General features: G+C 37.2%; 1 long non-coding RNA gene across 1 annotated transcript; it reads right to left on the bottom strand.

Moving 5' to 3' along the window:
• Positions 1-513: 513 nt before the first annotated feature.
• Positions 514-13486, bottom strand: LOC108506174. Its single transcript, XR_001877702.1, has 4 exons — positions 13397-13486; positions 12086-12403; positions 10633-10680; positions 514-665 (listed from the first exon to the last, which is right to left on the bottom strand). It is a non-coding gene; the product is annotated as an uncharacterized LOC108506174 (long non-coding RNA).
• Positions 13487-21059: the final 7573 nt, after the last annotated feature.

Raw genomic sequence — 21059 nt, 5'->3', positions numbered from 1 at the left:
TGTTTCACCTGAGCAAGGTCATGTTGGCCTGTCTTTCTGTGTAGCATCAACTGCTGATTCGACCTACAGGAAACCAAAGGGAAAAAAGTTTTTCTGCGTGGGATATACACTTGTTTTCAAAAGAGCTGTTGTATAAAAACCCCCTATGCTTTCTGGGTTGCTGGAGTTGCCTGAGGCAGATCTGTCATTGTTGATAATACATTAAGCACAATACATCAGCATGCCAGAGAAAAAGATTTCCCAGGATCGGCTATGCCCTTTGTAGAGCAGTAAGCAAGAATGACTAAGGTATAAAAGGGCATACTGTGGTGAAGCTTTTATGTGAGTGAGGACTGCAAGGGCAGAGAAGACACATAAAACTAATGCCTTCTGCAAGCCATGAAGAAATTAGCAGGAAGTATAAATGGGAAATCAAAGGCATCAAAGGCAAGTATAGAGAACAGTCACACATCCAAAAAATCACCTGGACAACACAGCTGTCTGAGTGATCCAGAAGTAAGAATCTTTTTTTCATGTGATAGCCCAGCTGGTTGAAGAGATGGGGTTAGTTTGGGCTCCCTCCTGCTGGCAATCAGAAGAGTTTATTGCAGAATAATCCGAGCAGTATCTTGAATCTTGAAACCCAGTTACGCCCAATTAAACCACAGTGGTTCAATGTTCAGGGACTATAAGTGAAAAAAAAGGGCAGAGTCAATTTGCAGGAAGCACATGTCCTGTGACAGATGACCAAGGTATCTTTAAACTGATATATAAACTGGTTTCTTTGCAAATCAGCAGAATGCAATACCTCGCTCTGCCTCTGCAGGTGTACTCTGTGTACCTGCACTTTCTACCTGATCTGATTTCCTCTGCTCTGTCCCCTGTTGCACTCTGTGGACCTTCTTAAGTTTGCAAAGAATCTTCAAATTTACAAAATTGTCCCTGATACAACCGATACAGTGGTACTTTTTGATGAAACTGTTTGTAAGCCCAAATATCCCACAGTTCCTGCCAGCTTTTCACGACTGAGATGAATGTATTTGATAAAAACAAACAAACAAACCTCCAAGAAAATGAAAATCAGGCCTTTTCATACTGTTCTTTGCTTCAAGGGACACAGAAGAACTGGAAAAGCATTAAGATGATAATGGACTTTTGCATTGCCTATAATTATTCTGTTAGCAGCAGACTGGTTTCAGTAAACCAAAGACATGAGGATACAAACCTTTGCATGGGTAAATATGCCCAGATTCTTAGAATTTATAAAGTTTGCACTAGCAGTTACTACAATCTATTTAACTAGTCCATTTTGGAAGGCTGACCAGAATGCCTTAATATAACTTTTTGCAGGCAGGAAAGCTTCACTTATTTGGGCATAATCAGTGCATCGCCTCCTCCTTTTCACATCTTTTACATCTCTACAAATTGACTTATACCAAAATCATTCTAGTCAAATTTTCAAAGCATGTGATTGTTTAGATCTTCAATAAAGCTATATCCCCTCAATGATTCCTCCACCTCAGTGGGGTGTACATGACAGGGTGTTCTGAAGTGCACCCTGACAACCAAGTTTTCGTAAAACCATTTTAAAGGGGAAAAATTGCTAAAGTGTGTAGTTCTTGGCTAAGGGGAATGCCACCCCTTCGCTTTACTAACCACTCAATTTAAGGGTGTAGGGGCTGCTAGAGCAACCAGTGCCATCCATAAAATCCTGCCTGAAAGGATCTGTAAAATGCTAATCTGCATTTTACAAAGCAGCTGCAAAAAGGACCAGATCAGCAAGCCATTAGTGTATCTAGCACATAATTTTCTTAGATTTCTCTACAGGATTAAAGGTTTTCTTCTGGTCATTTTTCCTGGCAGTATAGAGAAAAGAATGTCATTTTTGTTAAAGAATGTCTTTTGTTAAAGAAATACTCCCTTTTGATTGATGGAAGGAGTTTGCTTATGGAATTGAAGCAAAGGACATGATTTGCTTAGTAATAATTTACACGGAAGTTTTTAGAAAAAATAAAGGATCGCCTTTGGCTTCATATTCTTAAATAACATCAATCAAAAGTATCTGTTGGCTAAATGAAATAAAAATAATGCTCATAATAATACTTATAATACTCATCATCGTCCTCGTCCTCCTACCCTACTGAAGGCTTGGAAAAGAGACAATTGCTGTTGCACATTATACCAAAGACTTCTTCCCTCTTCAATTCTGATGACCTGTTTTCCTCTGTTTCTGCCCTCAACATTTGAATGACTGGTTCACTGCAGGTAGCCCCTGAAAGGCCATCAAAGGAGTGCACGGCTGCGCACGGGGAATGCAGCTCAAAGCGCTCTGACTTGCTCACGTCACCAGGACAGATATAGAGGGAGAACACTCTCTCTGACATGGCATTTCCTTTGCTGCATCCTTTGTCACTGTGTGATGGGCAGGAATAGCAGAAGCTGACAGTGTAATGATTTCAAGCTTTAAAACTTAACTCTGCAGAGGCAGCTTCCAACAGGTGACTGAAATGAAGAAAGAATGGGGCTTTTTTCATATTGATAAATTCAGCTGAATTGTGAGCATTCCTGAAAGTGTGCAAGCCTCTGATAAGAGCTTTATCCAGCATGTATTACATCAACTGGCTGCTACACCAGCCTTCTAATCAGCTGGTTTTCCTAGCAACAGTACCCAGACAATAAGCTCACATCTATCGAGGAAGCACTTCACTGTCAGTGGAGATACTGTTACAGTAATTTGTGCTTGAGACCAGGTGTTAAGAAGGACAACCAGACCTCAGGTTTAAATATGCACAGATGCTGGGAGAACTGTGGATCTTTTAAAAATCCTGTTCAGTTCAAACTTCAGTTCTGCCCATCTGAGAGTGCCTCCGTCTTCAGGAGAAAGAAATGTATTTAATAAGTTCATGGGGGAATCAGTAGAAATATCTCATAACAATTAAATACCAACTTGTGGGAAGTGTAATTTTCAGATGTGTTTTTAATACAACATGTAATTAAGTTTTAACAAGGTTTATTCAGCTCTATAAGGACTTTGCAGAAAAGCTTTAGTGGGAATGTAAAAGACAGAACCCTTGATCTAGAAAAGAGGAAAAGGCCCATGAATATAGTTTCTTTTGTCACAATGAGATTGAGTATGCAATTTCTTGGATTAAGCTGGGACAGACTTTGATAGTCTGCCTCTCAAAGATCCAAGAATACTGAGAGACTTCAAGCATTCAGATTTTCATCACTGGCAATATTAAAATCCTAGCTAAGATTATTCTTTCGCTTGTAGTCATATGATTAAGGACTAATTCCACTTAGGAAATGCAATATCTTGATTTAAAGAGAATTAATTCTGACCATCAAAAGTGATAGAAGAATATGTCTCACACTGAAAATAAAAGCCAGCCTGCCCACGGAATAGTAACATACACTGCTATCCATATATGTGCACCTCCTCTGAAAGAAATCTGATGGTTTTTCCTGAAGCTATTCTGGGATAATTGTATCTTTGTCCATTATAAATTCACACAGATTTTTATAAGCAAAGCAAGGGTCCAAATGGCACCATTAGAAATAATCCTTTAAGAGATTTCCAAAGATATGTCATGCTTAACTTCAACTAAACACTCTACAGGAATTTTATTTTTCCTCATAACCAACAATAGATCACTGTAAGTGTAAAGTAAGTAATACACAATCAAATAGGCTCTCACTCATATAAAAAGTAAATAAATCATGCCAATAAAGACATGCCAGCACGTAAGAATAAACTTTTTGTTTTAAAGCACATATAACCAAAGAACATTTTATAAGCTTTTAAATTCATTAAGATTCAGGCCTTGGCTATTTGGAAGGCTTTCTCAGTGACTGGATCACCAGAAGACGACATGAGGTGAATTCTGCATTTTTATGCATAAAGGCTACAAAATATTGAAAAAACTCAGTTTACTTGAAACTGGGTCCTATTCTTATTAAGTTGTCGTTGAAAGAGAATAGAAATAAATTTGCCCTGGTCTGTTGTTTCCTTGTAACACTGTAGTTAGCACTAGGGAAGACTTGTTTTTCCACCTTCATCCTGTGCTTGTTTTTTTATCATCTTGGGCTCACTCCAGAAGGGTAGGGGACTTTCAGAAGTCTCCTGGAATGCTGCACCATGACTTATCATGGACTTGGAGAATGTAGTGGCTAATGTGTTTTCACTTACCTGCCAAAAATTACTACTTTTTTCAGCTAAAGAGTATTAAAACATTTCATTGCACTGGAAAGCTGTCAGATGAAATGTATATGAGAGCTGTTACAGTGCAAGTGTCACAGAAATTATCATATAGGAATATCTCAGGAACCCATCTAAAGCAATATTGTCTTTCCCAATGCAGTCAGCCACAAACATTTTGAAAAGGAAACGGGTGGTAATCAGGATATGGCCCAAAAATGAGCAAAAACTTTGGATCCATGCACTGAGATACAAGACAGAAAGATGCTCCTGCACCTTAAATTCAACTGAACAAAATTCAAGTTTAAGCTGTCTCTCTTACAGTTAAACTGTTATCTGATCCATTCTGCAAAGACACCCGACATACCAAGCCTAAATGCACATTACTGGGATCTAACTGGATTATGCCTGCCAGGAATGGACTTACACTTCCCATATAATAAAAACTACTTGTATCAAAGTATCAGAAAAAGTTTGTACATCATGTAATACCAAAATGGATTTGCCAAATCATCTGAAGGAAGATTAATAGTAGAAAAAGGTGAATATATTGCCTTTGGTACAGAGTTCATTATCTTACAAGCTAAGCAACAGTTGTTTCATAAAATCAAACAAACCCCATGGCTGATTCCTCTAATTTTTTGCCATCTGCATCACTTCGGAATATTCACATAAAAATGACATATTTGAAAAATTGTGCTTTTTTTTTTTAACAGAAACATTTAATTCTCATTCACTGTGTGCTGTGAACGAAAACTTCAACACTTCTGAGAAATTAAAAAAGAAAGTGGTGAGCACATAAGGTTCTTGCTACATCTGTTAGGGAGCAGAAAAAAATCACAGAAAAAAATCCCCCCAAATGTGGGGAAAGGGATAAGAAAATTGGAGGAAAGGGCTGTATCCCAGGGAAAGGTATGTGACTATGAGTCACAAGTGCTTACTCCCAAAAAAGCTCGGAGTGCATTATAATGACATAATAAGTAAAGCATGGGCTATACCTTCCTAGTTAAAAATTTCAGAAAACTCCACTGAATTTTTTTCCTCCTGAAATAACTTTTTTTCAGGTTCCCTAGGCAAAGAGAACGATCTGAGCTAACATATTTCACTACCTCTGAGAGTATAACACACTGTGTACCCTGCAGTGCATTAAGAGTATCTGGTATCCAACTGATATGAAGTAACTCATATTTCTCAGAGGATAGAACCCCATGGCTCAGTTGTGAGATTCCAGATTAAAAGATTTGCAGAACATATAATCAGTATAATACTCTCTTACCTAGATTCTAGGGCTTCCTTCACGCCTTCAATGATAGTATTTCTGTCTCTGGTGTTAATTGATAGCGTGTTTTTTACGGTTGGAGCTGTGAAAATTTCTTGTTGCACTGTTTGGCAAAGACACATCTTAGATATTTTAGAAAACAGTAATATATGGTCACTTCATAAGGGATATGTTGATTTATTCATTTAAGTTTTGTAGGATGTCTGTGTCTAATGGTCTCTTATTTTGACACACAAAGCTATAAAAAGACTTACTGGGGCTCGGGAGCATTTATTTGCTGCCTGGGTATTCTTTGCAGTGCTAAAATCTGATTTTATGTTAATCCACCTTGTGAGCTTTTCTGAAATAATCTAACCCAGTTGGTTTTGACCTTTTTCAATTTGCAAGCCTCTAAATGTTTTCCAGGTAGATTATGAACCCTGTCTGCACTTGAAATTAAGATAATGGGTAATAGCATTGTCTTTCTTTGTTACTTTTCAGGGATTGCTTGGAAATGGTCCCTTTGCAGTGGTTGCAGGCCAGAGGTTCAAAACCACATGTAATTTTATGGCCAAAGTCTCAGCTAGAGTAACTTGGCATAATTCTGTTGATTTCAAAGGAAAAATCCTTTGATAGCATCAGTTAGAATAATGGTTAGTTTATTGTACATTAGCTGAGGAACTTCCCCTGGCTTCAGTCCTCCTCTTAGATTTCACTGTGAATAAGATTGAGCTCCACTTCAAGGTAATTATATCTCCTTTGGGAAATATTCCTTACTTACTACCCAGACTAGAACACATCAAAGAGCCCAAGAGGAATCTTAAAAAAAATTTACATGGGAAATCTCATCAGAAAATTCTTAAAATTTTATTTCATGCTTAGTCTCAGATGTATCCTATATGTCTAATTTTTAAGATGGCTCTTCAGTCTGATAGTATCTTTTATCTCAGTGGCACAGTATAACACATGCACAACTCTAAGTTATAGAATTAATAACATAAATTTACTTGGCTTCTCTGATCAAACAGTTCTACTGTTAAACTCTTGAGCAAGGTATCAATGTCTCTGAATAGAGTTATGCAGATTTACACCACTTGATCATATGCCTAGTTATATGTTTGAGGTTCTTCACGAGTGAATGCAAAGGAAATAATGTTCCTCTTTCTTCTGGAAAAGAAAAGCTCAAATAGAGAGGTAGATATTAAGAAAAATAGCAACTAGGTCTGAAATGTTAATAAGTGGATAACTTTTCTGAAGATATTTACATCTAAAAGACAAGAAAATATGTGAAAAATTAGAGAAAAATTTAAAATTATCTTTTATGCTGTTACTCACTTTGGCCTAGCTCACTTTGCAGCTCCATCACATGACAACGAATAACTAAAGAAAACTATTATTATGCAAACCTCTCCAGCACAAAAGGGTATTACATATCTCATACAAAAGGGGATTTCTTTAAAAAGCACAGCACATTCAGTGTTTAGGGTTTGCAGTTGAAATTCATGGCCTTGCTTGCCAGTATTATCATGCAGCTGGGTATTATGCTATTGCTTTACACTGAGGGGAAAAAAATCACAATAAACATATTCAAATGGCTTTGTATTAAACTGTTGTATTCTTTTATGTTGCAATATCAGTTTTGATGATTTTTGGCATCTCTTCTCTAGCACAAAGGCCACAATAAAGACTAGCCACAGAGAATTTGATTGCAAACAGAAAATGTCAAAATGATGCTTTTGATTTAAAAAACATCACTGGAAAATGGTTGTTAGGCATGATTTCAGTGTTGAGAACTATAGGATTAATAATAATTTTTCTCTTATTTAAAAGCTATGAGACAGAAGTTCATCTCTCTGTAGAGAAAGCTTCTGACAGAATCTCTTCTATTTGTTCTGTAAAACAGGGGTTTATTATTTTAATTTCAATTCAAATTAATTTTTTATCTTTCCATAAATTCCTGTTTAAATAAAAGCAAAATTAGTTGACCCAAAACAATCCTGATCAGTAAAATATTAAATGTAGTTTCAGAAATCTTTAAAAAAAAATCTTTTAAAAGAGTCAGGCATCATTATCCCCATTTTATTGAAGGGAAGAGTTGTTTACAGGTACTTGAAGGAGTTCAAGGTGTGAAGCAGATCTTTGCAGTGCCAAAGCTACTGTAACACCATGTGGAAAGTTTGCACTGCTCCAATGATTTTGATGCCTGATAAATTTTCTCTGCTCTAAGACTATTAGCAGATGAGCCATCCTGGCAGTTTTGTTTATTGGCTTTAGTGGAATGTAAAAGTATATATCTGTCCACAGTGGCTCAGAATCCTCCTGAGGAAATGCTGGTTTGCTAAGCTTTGTTGCTCTCCTTTCACTGTGCCATTTATGGGATTAGGAGAAGAGAAATTTTGTCCAAGAGGGGAACCGGTTGGAAAGCTGTGTTTCTATTCAGAGGGGAATTCTGACACACTGGAATGTATTTTCTTTCACTGAGGAAAAGGTCTGAAACATCATAATTTACAGTAACAAAAGTGTATCCTAAACATTTGAGTCCAAGCAACTGAAAGGATTCATTTGATTGTTCAAATGATATAATTCTGTGTGAACAGTGAAACTGTGTAATTTGTGGTAGCATGATATGACTTGTACCTTTACCAGTCTCTCAAAATTAACTTTCCTTTTGAATTCACAAAAACATTTCATTACTTTAATACTATTCTGAAAAAAGAAATAATATTGGAAAGTAAGGCTTGACTTTGTACCAGTGGCACTCAGATAAGTGGTAATACTGAGCACTTTGTACAAGTGGCACTTTTAGGAGCTCAGAGAAAATGTCTATAGGAGCAAAATTGCCTCTTTTCTCTTTATGGATTACTGAGCCATCTCCAAAATATTTATCAAACAATCACTTTCAGTATTAGTATTTTTGTTATGATACAACATTTTCCTCCTCATGCTCAATATTTGCAGTTCACTTTACTTAAATATTGTCCCGTTCACATTTCATGAAGGAGGGACAGGAAGGAACAGACCTTCCTCTGCCCTGGGCACCGCTTTGTATGGGACAAATTTTGAACATGTGACATTGGCAATGCTGTGTAGAACATCCTATTGGACTAGTTGGATAGTGCCTGGATACAAACCTTGTACAGACTCTAGTTTGTTCATGTTTCTATTTAAGTATGATATGTTTTTTCCTCATAGAAACTTTTTAATTTTTTAAAATTCTTGGCTTTTCTGGAATAATCAGAAAAACAATACAAAATTAAGAAAATGCACTAAAGGAGACATACTAATTGCTGGCTGTTATTAGTTAGTAATTGTAAGCCCACCCACACACATAGGCTCAATTGCTAGTAATTTACTTGCATGAATTCAATAGAAGACAAATTTCAAAATACCTCAATCATTATTATTCTAATTGACACATGAATTTGTCTGTTGTCACTGCTTCCAAAAACTTAATTTTTCTTGAACTGTGAAGAGACAGAGTAGGTTCCCATTACTTAGATTGATATGGAACCATAAACCTAACAAAAATCCTGTAGCCAATACACAAAATAGTCTTCATTGCCTATGTTTTGCTTTCAGCCTCCCAAATGAGTTGCTCTGATTTACTTGTCTGTAGCAAAGGAGAGGATTTATTGCTCTGTTTTCAAGCATTCTTCAGTTCCAATGACAGGAAGCCATTCAGGCCCTATGTCAGAGTCTTGACCATTTGCAGAACTATTGTGTGATGACTTCCTAGGGAATTAAGTCACATGAGCTTAATGGCATTAGGAGTTCTTGATATCCCTGGTAGAAGCTGAGGAATGAGCTTCTCACGCTACACTGGAACACTTGCACTTCTGCCTAATGCAGCCTCATGGTAAGGCTACATGCTCCTGCTGCTTCTCTTTAAAACAGATCTGTCTGACATATATTTTTGCCTCAAAATACAATTCAAAAAACTTCTTCAGATCTTCTAGGCCATGTTACTAATACAATTCTTGTGTATTCTCTGTAAGTTCTGCTGAAATGTGAGGGTCAAGTATTACAAAATAGTGTTTGCAATTGCAGTATCGCAACCTAAAATTGACCATAAGCTTAAACCAGGGCAAATAAGTGAACTATGTGGTTTTTTCCTTCACTTAAACCATCAGCATGGTTTTAAAACAGCATTATCTAAAAAAATAACAATGTTATTAATCACTTCTTACAAGACCTTTAGAGGTTCTCTCTTTTCCTGTTCATAAATCCTTAGTCTTTGCATTAAATTTTTCTCAGACAGGAAAACAGTAACAATTGATTTACATGGACAAAATCAGCTTTTCTCAGTTTTCAGTCTAGCTTCCTCTGAGATCTCATTGACCCCCAAAGTTCAAATTCTTCCAAGCAAGTTTTCTTCGGGATTAATAGCCTTCAGCATCAAATCATTGAGTGCTATAGCCATTGCCAGTGCTATAAGTAAGGCTTCAGCATTTCCACATAAACTTATTTTCAGAGCTTTATAGCTTGGCTACAAAAATGCAGTTTTATGCTGAAACTTGCTAAAAAAAGCTCAGTCTGGGAGAGATTTTAGTTTTTATTTTGAGAAATCTGCACAACTCTGTGGGTGTTTTCAGACTGAAATTCTGACCAAGACTGTGACTTGCTATCTACATTGTACTGGCACCTTGGAGAAATCCTAGCCTGGCTTTCTAAAAGTGCAGATCCACTTCGAATAAATTATGGAAGGGCAATCTAAAAGGGTGTTTTAAAAATGGTTATTCCATATGTTGAAAATTTTCAAATTGGATCTAGTCACTGCGTCTCTGAAAGACAGTCTAATCACTTGAACACTACAGTATTTTTCGGAAGATTTTAGCCAGTCAGCCTGACATGAGGCCAAATGTGCTGCAGTAACAGAGGGGTCTGAAGGTTTCTGTTTGCATCTTCATGTAGAGTAACTGAGGAGCCTGCTGGTCCTTCAGCAGCTGGAAAGGCTGATGGATTGGGGGATGAGAACCTTGCATAGAGGAGACTCAAGAAAACCTGAAGAGAGGAGTTTGGGGAAACTTTGGCCTCCTGCCTCTTCAGGAGCCATGACAGTTCTCTCTTGGCTGGGGATGACTGCTGGGAGGGACAGGTGAGGGAGGGGAGGAGGCAGACACCTTTTCCTCCAGCATCTTGAAACAAAATGTTCACCATAATTAGAGGTGCTTAGACCAAAACCAGCAGAAGTACTTACATGCTCTGTTTTGCACAAGCCCCTTCAGAAGAGATTTGGAGGCACCATCTGAAGAGAAAGATGACAAAGAGATGCCATAGAGTTTCCAGTTTCCTCTGTTGGTAATTCCTGTAAAGGGATGACTTGGTCCCGAGTCATTGCCACTGGAGATGGCAATACAAACATTACACAACATGCAAACATGTTCAAGGCTACAGGTTACAAAGATGATTTGCTCATCTAAGATGGTGACGCAGTGCAATACAGGGGTTCCCATGACTACTCATTCATTTCACAACAGAAATTTGAGCAAACCAGAGGCAATATCCTGCTCCCAACTCTCCCCAAATTGTTCACCAAAACTAAAACATCAGTCTTTCCACACAAGTACAGGACAATTTCTAATGCTTGTGTCCAGCAGCAGGACCACTATTTCAATTAGCTGATATAAATAGTATCTTACCAACCACTTGACATATTAAGGAAAAGGTCAATACACTCTCTGGACCATCCCCTTATTTCAGACATGTCAGTGACTACCACAGTCACTCCTGCAATCCAGACTCATCATCCTTAAATTCATTCTGTGTTTTCAAGCAGAAATACATTGGTGCCCAACAACATGACAACATCCTCTGAAGAATGAGGCACTGGTAACTATGCAGAATTTATGGTGATACATCTGAGTAGGAAATACCAGCCTTCATATCTCTGGGAGGGCTCCATTTGGAGCTGATCCAGAAATCTCTTTTGGGAGTAGCTCATTATAACTAGGCAAATTCAGTCCAAAGTCTGAAACTTCTTTTGAAGGCATAATGGCAGGGGAACCTCACAGACAGGATTAGAAGGAAAATAAGGAGGTAGCTTTGCACATGTCTAAAGAAGCTCTTTCCAAATGTAAGGAATGGCATGGGATAAAGCTTCAAACTGAGTGACTGAAAATCTAAGGAGTAGATGGAGGAGGCTGGCATCATGGGCTAATCAGTGAAAGAAGTGATTTCTTGATCCTGAATGAGAGATGATAGGTAGGATGAGGTGAAGGCTTTGAAAGTGAAGACAAGCTGCTTATATCCGATAGAAGAAGGGTGTTACATTTGACAGTCACAGTGATGGGCTAGGCAAATGATCTCTGCAGTGCTATGATGTATAGAACCATGCTGCAAAATTACATTTTTCAAAAGCAGAGGGATGGCTATTGAAGTAACCAAGAGAGATTGGTGATTACATATACATTATATACATATAATTTTTGCATAATAATAATCACTAAATTCTATAACTCAACTCCATAGTAAGTTCTATAACTCACTTCCATTAGATAATATTTAATGGGTTTTTTGAGAGTTGTACTGAAGAATGTTGCATGGGAAAGCGGGCATTTTTTTGAATATTTCTAATAAGATTGTTTTGTGCCAGCATTTTCATTGTAACATTTTTTAAAATATCTAGTTTTATAAAAGAACAAAGTACATACCTGACTAACAAATCCTTTTTACATGCACTTTTTTTTTGGTTTTGGCTAAATCTTTTCATCTCAATACAGTGCCTGAGGTCATTCGTTGCTCATATCCATGGCAATTACATAATGTCTTAGCTGGTGGTCTTGGTTTATTTCTCTCTGGGCTCTGGTAGCAGGATAGAGGTTGTTCATTACAACTTGGAGATGACTCTGGAAAGACAGTGTGCTGGATAACACAGACATCAAGTCGCTAAACACACCACACCTCCTAGACATACAGATTTAACAGCACTTCTCCACTTCGTTTGGAACAGTATTGCATAGTGGTTCTGGCTGTAATACATAAGAAATTAATTTTATTCCCTATTGTAGCATATCTTTCATTTCCCCCATGCAGAGACTGACTGCTGCATACACATTCTTCCAGGGCAAGGCTTTTCCTATTAATAGATAACTTGGCTTCGCACACCGAGATGAACGAACAAGGTTTCGAGTGCCTGCCTAATTTAAGCAGACCATATGTCGTAAGCTATAGTATTCTTTTAGAAGGGAATAAAATAAAGCAAGATTGAGAGGAAAAATAGCTTCCTACCATTAACTGACCTCTCAGACTCAAATTTTCAAAGATGTTTATTTAAGCATGCTAGGAATTATTTACTTATTCTGTGCATCATGTGAAGTTATGCATATCTCTAATGTATTCTTGATGGGGGTGCCATCTCAGAAAAAGAACTTCTGAGCATTACCACAAGACAAAAAATAACATAGTGATCCTGATTTTTTTTTCCTGGAACTGCCTTCAAACTGTGGCCAGCTTCACATTTGTCTGCTTTGGCTTTCCGGCCTCTAAAAACTCCAATAAGTTGTTTACTGTTTATTTAGTGTCCTGTGAAGGTAGATATTGCAAACTTTCCTTGCTAATGTTAAAATACACTGGCAGATGAATGTCTTTTTTAAAGAAAATTATATTAATTACTATTACTGTTTAACCAGCCCATCTCAGTTGCACGGTTCAAAGAAATGTGCTCTTTCAGACTCTTAGAGTGGTTATATAATCACCATTCCTCACAAATATTTGAATCATTAGAGCTAGCAATCATATTTTCCTGGCAAGTTGTCCACTGCTGGGTGCAAACAGAGTTAGAGAACTAAAAATGTACAAATCAGCATTTCCATTTACTTCCTCCCACTCATCCCATGCATTTCTACTGTATTTTTTCCTTCTTTGCTTTGTCTTTCTCTAAATATCTCTAGAAAAGTACCATTGCCAGATCATTTCGTTCAATTTAGGTTATAGATAAGACCATGGTGAGCTGACTGGCATACCTGTTGTGCTTTCTTTGTTTATTAGAATGTACCATTCCATACTTCCAGTATGAGTCCAGCTTCCATTCCCCTTATGATCCAAATGGGCAGTCATGGGTTTGTGTTGGTATGAAAAATAGAAAAGGAAGACATGTCTTAGTTCTCCTAATTTACAATTTGTTTTCGTTTTACACTACTTGTGACAAAAGCAGTAGAATGAAAGATTTACTGTGTCAAATGAAAGAGAAAAATGTTTGGAGGAAAATATTGGTTGGGACTGAAGAGAAATTTTGTGTGCATATTTTAACCAGTGATCACTTGGCTGCCTTATGAATCTGTGATGCTGACTATTGCCTGCAGTTCAGATACTCAAAAAGCAGAAATTAATAAAATCAAACAAATAAAAGCCCCACAGGGGGAGAAAAATATCTTTACAATCACTATAGACACTCCTCATCTTTCTTTTCTAGTTCATTTAGTTAGTAACACAAACTTAAAGGTGATGTCTGAAGTGAAAACAGACCAACAGCTAAGGGACCAGGGAATCAGGCTGATTTTAATCAACAGCAAAAGTTTTGCAATACAAAGCTCTATGATGTGGCACACTGTCCTAGAGAAAACATTCCATGGCCCCAGCCCTAAACCCCCTTTGGTACTTTATGCCTGTGGGAAATGTCCATGCGGTCCAAACCCATGTCTGTGGAAACCCTTGTCTAAGAGGAAGAAGAAAATTCAAAACATCACCTTTGACTGCAAATTAGACAGATCTGTCAATCCTGCCATATTTCAAGGTAATACATCACCCTACTGTAATTATCTGTGAATTTCTCATCATTTGGCTGTTTGGTAACCCACCAAAAGGTAGACCCACCCTATATTCCAGAGCAGGACTGAGGTCCCGAACCCTGATGCTTCTCAGGCACATATGTATAGGTTCATCTGCATCTGTGCCATGATTCCTGTCCATTTGGGCCACACTGCCCTTAGTTTTTGCAAAAGGGAAGCTAGATATTTTGAAATTCCAGTTTTAAAATGACAAGAAATAGACTTTTATGTTTTGTCTTTTACTTAGACTAGTAGAGATGTAATTTAAGGAACCATATTGGCACATGTCATTGGAGTCCAGCAAACAAGGGCCTGGAGTTGCACTGCTGAAATGCTTCAGCTTGCTCAATGCAAAAGAAAAACTGAAAAGTGAGGCTTTGACTGACTGTGTGTTCCCTTTGAAGAAAGAATTGTGATTGTTGGCAGAGGAAGGAAGGAACTAGGACAAAACAAGGAAGAAGTTGTTTTTTATTTTCTGTCAGCCAGCTCCTTAATTTTTGCTGCCAATATTATAAGTCTAATTTACAAGATAAACATAAATCTATTTATATATTATTTAAAATTAAATTACAGAAAATGACATGGAGTTTTAAAAAATCTTTCAGTATTCAGAGATGGGAAAATGAGGGAAATAAACATGTGAGGCAAAGGTCATTTTGATGTCAACAGAAAATAGCCCCAGTCAGAAAGAAGAAACTCTGTGTTCATCTAATATATTTTTAACTCAGTACATGTTTCATTCATTTTTAATGTAATTTCTTTATACAGAGATATAGTCAGTGATCTAAAGTACTTAGGTCTACAAGTTAGGTGTTTCAATCTCTAAATATTTAAACATCCCAAAAACTGTATCCTTGAAAAATCAAGAGTGAAGGAGGCCCCCCCTCTCGTCCTTCTTCAGTAATTTATTTTGGATACAACTTAGGCCACAAGATGTCAAAACAGAAGAGTTATCCTGAGAAATTTGTTAATTGCCCCTATTATTTAATGTAACATCTCAAGATTCATCATGATAGTAAAAGGATTGATGTTATGAGCTAAGTTGTGAGGATCTTTTCTGCAGCAACATTTACCATCCCAGCTATTAGGAAAATATTTTGAATATATCAATATAGTTTTCTAATGCCCAGCTGAAAGATATGCAGACTTGTTTAATTAATAAAAGAGAAATTAGACAGGGACACTCCACTACAAAACATAAGCACCAAATTATAACTTGTTTCAAATATGACTTATGCAACCTTCTCAGAGGAAATGAAGGGAAAAAATGTTTGTAAACATTAAAAAATTGCATTATTTTTATGTCATCACATTATAAGTTCAAGCCTCACCACGATGAAAACAAGAATTCAGACTTTTGCATGAACAGCCTCTAAAGCAATGAAGACCTCTATGAGATTCCAAGAATCACTTTTAACTGAAAATAGAAAGAATCCACTTCTGCAAAATCTGTCCTTCATACAGTAAAACTGCTAAAACAGGAACTTCACAAAAGGGACATGGTGTGGCAACACAGCTGAAGAAATCTGTAGCAAATTAACTAGAGGTAGAAAATCAACAGTAAGGAGGCTATTTGACTCAGTTTCCATTGATGCAAAGTCTTAAATCCACAGGAAGAATGATACCTTCTATTCATTATGTAAAAATTCAACTTTCCATCTTTTTACTACATACTTAGGATACTGACTCAAAACCAAATTTTCTCTGCCATTAAGGAACAAAGGTGGAGTAACGGGCCCATGCCTAGGGGGGGCCTTGTGAAAATAAAAAAAATGAACCTTAGAAAATGAAGCAATGCTTCAAAGAAAATAAAAATTGAAGCAGACAGATTTATGTCTTTAAAAATTTTGGGGTTTTCTTAGATTACATCCAACAAAATCACATATTCAACCAGATTTTGGAGCAAGCTGTAGATTTAATATTTGGGCTAAAAAATATGTGTGACTATAAATCTAGTTCAAAAACTTACTTACATCCTAAACATTAAGGTGGCCCATTCTCATAACCAAGTAGGAAAGAAATCATGTCAGTCATTGGACTCTTAGTTTCAGTTGCAGAATACCCTCAGTTACAACTTCTTGGAATACAGACTGAGGGTACTGAGCTCTGTACAGAAATTAGCCCTTAACCAAGACTAAGAAAACAGCACTACAAACATCCAACGAGCTTTTCTGCAGTTTGACCCAATTTCCTAGTGAAAATTATCTTTATTTTAGGAACCTGGAAGTGATTATAATCATCAAACTTGTTTGAGTTTCTACAGAGTAAAAAACTTTGCAGGATATCTCCTCCTAATGGAAGATTAATAACAATGAATGTTTAGGGTAATGTTTTCCCTTTTACTCAATATGATAACTGCTTTTTATTTAGTTAGAAAAGCTGTGATGCTGCTTCAGTGAGTAAGATAGGCATGATTCTGAAGCAAGAATAAGCATTTATACTTCCAGGGTGTTTCCTTCTAGATCCAGAGAACAGTAATCTCACAAAGCAGAAAGGGACTAATGTCAGTATTTGGTTTAAGGCCTCTCTGGACAAAGGTCAACTAACTGTGGGATCTGAGATTTAACCACAGCATATTTAATTTCTGGTGGGAAAGAAACAGCCTTCCACTTCCCCAGTACATAAAGAACCTAACTGACCAATCCAGTTTCTCAAAATATTCAAGGGTGTCAACTCTGTAATGAAAATATTAAATGTTTTCTCTGATCCTTTTTGGGTAAGTATCTCATGTGAAGACAGTATTTGGCATGCCTTAAAAACTGTACAGCTTAAGAGCCAAAGGAAATAGGAAAGGCAGCAATATCTGAGAAACTTTCTACCCCTTTTCACCTTGTGGGACTTGAAATCCCATAGGATATCATAAAAGCCATGTATTCTCCGGGGACAACACTGTGAGGTGGAGAAAACAGTTATGCTTTTGAAATTTCCCTCAAAAAACAGAAAAAGTTGCAATTTTTTATTATTACTTAGGGCCCATTAAATTTGAAATAATTCATTTTCAGACAATAGTGTTTCCCAGCTCATCCATATCCATCAGGGAAATGTCCTACTTCTGTGAGCTGCCTTGGTCGGCATTGTCAAATGGAAAACTTTTGCCCCAGTACAGTCTAAGAACTCAGTCTCTGATAGAGAAAGGTTTTGGAGCTAACATTCCAGTTTCAATGGCTCTATCAGAGTTGATACTTGAATAAATATGTAAAACATAAGCCCCTACTTGGAAGAAACAGCCTTTACCAGGAATCAGAATGTTATGCCTGTTGTATGTCTTTTTCTTTCCATTCCAAGCCCAGATTTGCATTTACCCTAAATCTGTCTAATGTCTGGAAGTGCCTCAATGCTCTCCTCTCTTGTTCTGAAAACATATTTGTGGAAGGCTGAATTAAACCCTTCCTTTCTGGTTATACGACGTTTCATAAGTAACCTTCCTCTGTTGTACACAGACCTATGGGGGACAGTGAAAGGAGAGTAAATGCTCCTGATGTGTAAAGCACTGGAGCATTTTTTTCTTTTATTAATCTTTTAGTAGGAGAAAAACTTAATACATGAGTCACAGATCACTATATTTTAGTTTTTCAAAGTACTTGTCATTTAATGAATACCTGTTTAGGTCCAGTCAGGGACAGAGCCCTGATGAAATTTCAGTCCAGCTATAGCTCTTGATAGAAGTTGAGAACAAAGCCATGGGTGGGTGGGTAAATTCATTCCTGTCTGGGGCACTGACTATGATCAAGAAAAAGGGAATTACAGGGAGCATATAGAATCACAGTGTAACCAGCAGGGCCTGTGCTTCCGCACACTATTCTTTAGAAGCAGTACAGTAGCAGCACATTAAGGACATTTCCTGAAATGAATACCCATCTAGACACATTTAAATACCTCCATAAATATGGTCTTGCAATACTTTGAAAAATAACTATTAGTCTAAATTTTCTTTAATTTCGTAAGCTACAGATGAGCTCACTGTTGTGACATGTTGCCTCTGAATTCTCTTTTATCACTGACAATAGACCATAGGTGTTAAACCCCATTGCTGTGTGCTCTGCAGGGGGCAGTCTGAGCAAAGCTTTTATTTTGTTTTCTAGCAGTAGAAAACGGGAAAAACTGTTTTGCCAAACCAACATGTAGAACATTAATGATCAATGTCCAAAATACTTTCAGTGCTGGTTAACTAGAATTATTTTAAAATTCGTCTAGTGGAGTATTCAGAATGAGTCATGTAGAAATGAGTATTTATGTTCCCTCTGACCTCAAACATTCGTGGCCTTGTTCAAGGTCACATAAGGAGACTGTGGAAAGCTTCCACATAACTTACTTTTAGATAATTTCTCTCCTTAGTTCAGCAAGCTGTGTATGTGATGTACACCACATGGTTTCTAGTGCATTCAGAAGCACATTAAGTTCTTATAAAATTCATTTTATAGCTATTTAATTGTGAATGACAATAACTGAAAATATAGAAGGAATGTTGGTACAGGAAGACAAATTGCAAGGGACAGCATTTTGCTGTTGCTGCTGGGGTTATTTTTAAATCTGGCAATGATTCTGTCACCATTACACACAGTGTTTTTCCCAAAAAGATATTCTGAAAACAGCATAAAATTCCCGATCCAAATACTAAGAATTTCAGAAAAGTAAAATGTAAAAGCAGCTGTCTAGGTTCTTGAAAACTTTCTTGGATCTCCTAAAATTATTTTTCCAGAGCTACTGTCTTCTGTGTTTTCCAGACATATTTAAAGTCGTAAAAATATTTCTTAGTGTCAGGGTTTAACCCCAGCTGGCAACTAAGCATCACACAGCCGCCCATACTCACACTCTGAAGAAATTAACCCTATCCCAGCCAAACCCAGCAGACTCGTATGGATACAAATGCACATATTAAAGAGCATGATCAGAGGGACTGATCAGTCAGTAACATGTGCAGCAACATAATGAAGCAAATGACAGGAAAAACTGAAATGGCAGATTAAGGATTTCCTCAAAGCCTGATTAAGAGAAACTCAGATCACACTGAATGTTGTGCTTCATCTAAGGAGTTATTCTGCCACTTGAAAATGTGGACTAACGGGCAGAACTGAGAATGATGAAATTTCAGCACCCAAGAACCACAGACATCTCTGGAATTGTATGCAGTTCATGGCAGCAAAATAAGAAAGTTCAGGACTCATTACTTTCTAGCATTACAACATCTTCCTAATGACAAACTGAAACAAAACTGTCCTGCTGCAGAATGAATCTTCAAATACACGACTGTCTAGAGTGAGAATAATACGAATACCACTGGAAAGAACATTCTTGGATCCACAGAACATTATGAAACACATAATGAAATTTATATTGGTTAGAAAAAATTAAATAGGGGATTGAAAAGGATCAAAAGCATCAATTCACCTGTGTTACTTGGAGAACAAACATGAAGGTCTTTATTTATTAGGTTCCATTGTGAATTTTCAGTTGCTCTGTTAACAAAGTTATAACCAATAACCAAGTTTGTTCCTTTTAACTTTTGAATAATTTTTTAAAAGCCGGTAGTACTGAGTTAAACAAGAGCAATTGCTAACAGGGCTGCAGCAATTTATACCAGCACAGAATTTGGCCCACTGATGGAATAAACAATTAGGCAATGACTTTATTACTAAGAAAAAAAAGATGAAAGTTGTGAGTTGGAACAACCTCAGGATACATCTTTTATTTACTTAGTGGTGATATTTTTTGTTTGTTTGGTTTTTGTCCTGATTTGTTTTATTTTGTTTGGTTGGTTTTAAAGATAAAAGATAGGAATTTGAGTAGAACACTCATTAGCACAGGTGAGTGTGGGTGGTCTTCACTTAACAGCCACAAGGGATAACTACACTTAGCATCCAGCTGGGAGTGAGGGCAATTTTCTGACTGCTCTCCTGAGAGTGACAGCCACAAACCTGGATGTAACTGTGTCACTGCTCTTGTCTTCCCCTCTCTACTGATGCAGACACTACATCAGTAGCAACTCAGGGTTCTGTGGGGCCATGGATGGGCATGAAGCCCTCCCTCCTCCTTCCTAGGTCATAGCCTGGGATCTTTTATTCCCTGAACAACTGCTCCTTGCCTCCTCCAAGAATAAATGCAGAGTCAGTGGAAGCACCTTACATACTGAATTAAAGATTTGGGCCAGCAGCTAGCCCTGCCAAACTTTGTTATATGGATAGAAACCTGATATATTGATAAAAGTCCCATTACAAATGTGAAAAGGATCCCGGGGGGAGGGGGGATGGATACAGGAGAAACCAAATCCTCTCTCTACTGAAACTAAGCTTCCACTTAGATAGCAAGAGAAGAGGGAGTTCCAAATTATTTGTTTCAGGCAAAACATTTTATGGCTGCAGAAAATAACGAACTACTGATATTTAAAACCATGTAAGATATGTCATAGCTATTAAAAATACTTCTGTTTTCTTCCACATTCATAAGGCCTATGGCTATCCACTAGTGAGTTGTATCGTGACTCTCACACAAGAATATTCTTGTTATAACCTGTACCCTTGTTGATGTCTAACTATTTATCTTTATCAGCATAAGAATTGCAAAATATTGTGTAATTAATTTGTTCCAGTGAGATAGTTCTCCCAGCTCATAAAAACTATTAGTTATAATGGCCATATTAATTACTTGCCAGAGTAAGACCAACTTGAGGCTTTGTTTGGCATTCACTTTTATAAGAAGAATGTTGTCAAATGCTGAAGTCCCAGAATCCTTTTTTTTCACTTTGATTTTCTCCTGCTTTCAGCATCAGCTAATCTTACACGTCTTTACAGATCCATAAACATAAAATGACAGTGCTTCTACAGGATGCCCCTCTGTACCACAGTTCTCTGGGACTGCCAGG

Source organism: Lepidothrix coronata, unplaced genomic scaffold, assembly GCF_001604755.1.
Source record: "Lepidothrix coronata isolate B3197 unplaced genomic scaffold, Lepidothrix_coronata-1.0 Scaffold209, whole genome shotgun sequence".
Classification (NCBI taxonomy): domain Eukaryota; kingdom Metazoa; phylum Chordata; class Aves; order Passeriformes; family Pipridae; genus Lepidothrix; species Lepidothrix coronata.
The sequence above is the reverse complement of the archived record's forward strand: the minus strand, read 5'-3'. Positions and strand labels throughout refer to the sequence as shown.